Here is a 4,899-nt window from a genome sequence, read left to right on the forward strand (position 1 = left end):
ACTCAGAGCACCGATCTTTGATGGTGAAAAGTTTGAGTACTGGAAAGATAGAATAGAATGTTATTTCCTTGGCACTGACCCAGATCTCTGGGATATGGTCATTGAAGGCTATACTTATCCAGTAGATGCTTCAGGTGTGAAGATCCCTCGCTCTGAAATGACTGACGCTCAGTAGAAACGTTTCAAGGATCATCACAAGGAGAAGTCCATGCTATTCAGCTCAATATCATATATTGAGTATGAGAAGATCTCTGACAAAGAAACTGCTAAATCCATCTTTGACTCCTTGGTCATGACGCATGAAGGAAATGAAGAGGTCAAGGAAACCAAGGCTCTTGCTCTCATACAACAATATGAGCAGTTTAAGATGGAATCTGGTGAAACCATTGAGGAGATGTACTCAAGATTTCAAACTCTGATTGCTGGAATCAGAGTGCTAAACAAGGGCTACTCTACTGGTGATCATGTCAAGAAGATTATCAGAAGTTTGCCTAAGGAGTGGAGAGCTTTTGTCACTGCACTGAAACTCTCCAGAAATTTGAACTCTCTGAAGTTAGAAGAGCTCGTGAGTCATCTCAGAAGCCATGAGATTGAACTCAAAGGAGACAAGCCTCAGAAGAAAGACAAGTCTATTGCTCTTAAGTCAAAGTCTGACAAAGCAAAAGCTTATCAGGCAGAAGAGGAAAATTCATCTGAAGAGCTATCAGATGCGTCTGATGATGAAGAGCTGTCTCTTTTCACAAAGAGGTTAAGCAAACTCTGGAAGAACAGAAATATCAAGGGCAAAGGACCAACGAAAAGTTCAGGAAGATATGAATCTTCATCTGGTCAGAAGAAGTCATCTGGAAAGGAAGTCACTTGCTTCGAGTGCAAGGAATCTGGGCACTACAAGAGTGACTGTCCCAAGCTCAAGAAGGATAAGAGACCAAGAAAAGTCTTCAAGAAGAAAGCTCTCATAACCTTTGATGCAACTGATTCTGATGAAGCTGAGTCAGAAGAAGATGAAGCTGTGGAGGCTCTAATGGCTACCACTAGCAAAGGTGCTGGAGCTTCAGAAGATGATTCAGACTCTGAGGATGATGATGAGGTATTCTCTAACTTTTCTCTATCTGAGCTAAGAACTGCCTTATCTGAAATAATGAAGAAACATGATATTCTGCTAAATAAGCATAAAGAACTCAAAAAGAAATATGCTGCTAAAACCAGTTCTATGGAAGTTCATGAGAAGTCAGTCTCTGAACTCATGGATGAAAATTATATTCTTGTTAATGACAATGCTGTTCTTCGTGCTAAAAATGATGTGCTAGAAGATCAACTTGCATCATCTGATGTTAAGTATGAGACAAAATATGAGAAAGCGTTTCAAAAGTTCCTTGCAAAGGGCATAGACAGAAGTCTTATGGCTTCAATGATCTATGGCATGAGCAGAAATGGGAACAATGGCCTTGGCTACTTTCAATCCATGGAAGATAAGTCATCTGAGCCCAAACGCGAACCACTGCATAAGCATTTCGTTCCCGCTGGCACAGTCATTCCAGAGAAGGTCAAACCAAAGATGGTGAAACCAAATGGAAAGTTCAAACTTGACATGTCTAGATACTATATTCAGGTTCCTATGCATTATCCTCCTGTTGCACCAAAAGTTCCAAGAACTTCTGGGAAAACTAACAAGAAAGGACCCAAGATATGGGTACCTAAAACAAAAATTATTCCTGTTGCAGACATCTTATGCAGCTCAGTTAAGACACCTGTCATGGTACCTGGACAGTGGATGCTCGCGACACATGACGGGCACAAGGTCTATATTCCAAAAACTGACACCGCTTAAGTCAGGAGGAGACGTTGGCTTTGGAGGAAACCAGAAGGGAAAAATTATTGGAAAAGGTTCCATAGGAGATGGAAAAACTCCAGTTATCAATGATGTACTTCTGGTGGAAGGATTATTTCACAACTTGCTCTCCATAAGCCAAATTGCTGACAAAGGTTACGATGTGATCTTCAATCAAACTGGATGCAAAGCTGTTAGTCAAACAGATGGATCCGTTTTATTTTCTGGGAAGAGAAAAAATGATATTTACAAGATCAGATCCTCTGAACTGCTATCTCAGAAGGTCAAGTGTCTCATGTCAGTTAATGATGAGCAATGGATCTGGCACAGACGCCTAGGACATGCAAGTCTCAGAAAAATTTCTCAACTTAGCAAGCTAAATCTCGTCAGAGGATTGCCTCATCTGAAGTATTCATCAGAGGCTCTATGTGAAGCTTGTCAGAAGGGTAAATTCACCAAGAAGCCTTTTAAAGCAAAGAATGTAGTATCTACAACAATGCCCCTTGAGCTACTTCACATTGATCTCTTTGGACTAGTGAAAACTGAATCTATTGGAGGAAAGAAGTATGGGTTAGTCATTGTAGATGATTATAGCAGGTGGACATGGGTAAAGTTCCTAAGGCACAAAGATGAAACACATATTGTGTTTACCAACTTCATTACCCAAGTTCAGAAGGAGTTTCAATCTTCCGTGATTACTGTCAGAAGTGACCATGGTGGAGAATTTGAGAACAAAGGTTTTGAAGATTTATTCAACTCTCAAGGAATCTCTCACAACTTCTCTTGTCCTCGCACTCCTCAACAAAATGGAGTAGTTGAAAGAAAGAATAGAACTCTTCAGGAGATGGCACGCACCATGATGCAAGAATCAAGTATGGCCAAACACTTCTGGGCAGAAGCAATCAACACTGCTTGCTACATCCAGAACAGAATCTCCATTAGACCAATTCTGGAGAAAACTCCTTATGAGCTATGCAAAGGAAGACAACCTGACATCTCTTACTTCCATCCATTCGGAAGTACTTGCTTCATGCTCAACACTAAGGAGCAATTGGGTAAATTCGATTCTAAAGCTTTAAAATGTTATTTTCTTGGTTATTCTGAAAGATCCAAAGGATTTAGAATTTATAATATTATTCATCAAACTGTTGAGGAATCCATCCTGATTAGATTTGATGATAAGCTTGGCTCAGAAAAGTCAAAGCTGTTTGAAAGATTTGCAGATTTAAGCATTGACTGTTCAGAAGCAAATCAACCAATAAAAAGCCCAGAGGATGTTGCTCCAGAGGCTGAAGCATCTGAAGATTTTCCAACAACTTATGATCCTCTTCAGAAGAAGAAAAGAATAGTTGCTTCTCATCCAGAAGAACTGATCATTGGCAACAAAGATGCTCCCGTCAGAACCAGGTCTATGCTCAAACCTTCAGAAGAGACTCTTCTGAGTCTGAAGGGATTTGTGTCTCTCATTGAGCCAAAATCAGTTGATGAAGCTCTTGAAGACAAAGGCTGGATTCAAGCAATGCAAGAAGAGCTAGATCAGTTCACCAAGAATGATGTATGGACTTTAATGCCTAAACCTAAAGGTTTCCATGTCATAGGAACCAAGTGGGTGTTCAGAAACAAGCTGAATGAAAAAGGAGAAGTAACAAGAAACAAGGCAAGACTGGTAGCTCAAGGCTACAGTCAACAAGAGGGAATTGATTACACTGAGACCTTTGCTCCTGTAGCAAGGCTTGAAGCTATAAGGCTACTGATTTCCTTCTCAGTAAATCACAACATCATTCTCCATCAGATGGATGTCAAAAGTGTCTTCCTCAATGGCTACATTTCAGAAGAAGTGTATGTCAAGCAACCTCTAGGCTTTGAAGACAACAAACATCCAGAGCATGTCTACAAGCTCAAGAAGTCACTCTATGGATTGAAACAAGCTCCCAGAGCGTGGTATGAAAGGCTCAGCTCCTTTCTTCTACAGAATGAGTTTGTAAGGGGTAAAGGTGACAATACTCTTTTCTGCAGAACCTATAAGAATGACATTCTTATAGTTCAGATTTATGTTGATGATATCATTTTTGGTTCTGCTAATCCCTCCTTGTGCAAGGAATTTTCTAAGTTAATGCAGGCTGAATTTGAAATGAGCATGATGGGAGAACTTAAATACTTCCTGGGAATTCAAATAGATCAACGACCAGGAGTCACCTATATCCATCAGAAGAAGTACACCCTGGAACTTCTGAAGAAGTTCAACATGAGTGACTGCAACATCTCAAAGACTCCAATGCATCCAACATGCATTCTTGAGAAAGAGGAAGTTTCCTCTAAGGTATGTCAGAAGCTCTATCGTGGAATGATAGGCTCTCTTCTTTACTTAACTGCATCTAGACCTGATATATTGTTTAGTGTGCATCTCTGTGCTAGATTCCAATCAGATCCTAGAGAGACTCACTTAACTGCTGTTAAGAGGATCCTCAAATATCTGAAAGGAACCACTAACCTTGGCTTGATGTATAGAAAAACATCAGAGTATACACTTTCAGGTTTTTGTGATGCTGACTTTGCTGGAGATAGAGTGGAAAGGAAAAGTACTTCTGGAAGCTGCCATTTCCTTGGATCAAATCTTGTCACGTGGTCAAGCAAAAGACAGAACACAATTGCTCTATCAACTGCTGAAGCAGAATATGTCTCAGCTGCCACATGCTGTACACAAACCATATGGATGAAGAATCATCTAGAAGATTATGGGTTGTCTTTGAAGAAGGTTCCTATTTATTGTGACAACACAGCTGCTATCTCACTCAGCAAGAACCCCATTCTACACTCAAGAGCAAAGCATATAGAGGTAAAATATCATTATATTTGTGATCATGTTCAGAAGGGCACTCTATCACTAGAGTATGTTGATACTGACCATCAGTGGGCAGATATTTTCACTAAGCCCTTAGCAGAAGATAGGTTTTTATTTATTCTTGAAAACCTGAACATGGATTTTTGTCCAGAGTAAGGTTTTCTTCAGAACTTCTGACCATGGTACCTCTGAAGTCATCAGATGTTACCTCTTTCAGAAGTTACTCGAT

The sequence above is a fragment of the Lotus japonicus genome, chromosome 4 (genome assembly GCF_012489685.1).
Source record: "Lotus japonicus ecotype B-129 chromosome 4, LjGifu_v1.2".
NCBI classification, from domain to species: domain Eukaryota; kingdom Viridiplantae; phylum Streptophyta; class Magnoliopsida; order Fabales; family Fabaceae; genus Lotus; species Lotus japonicus.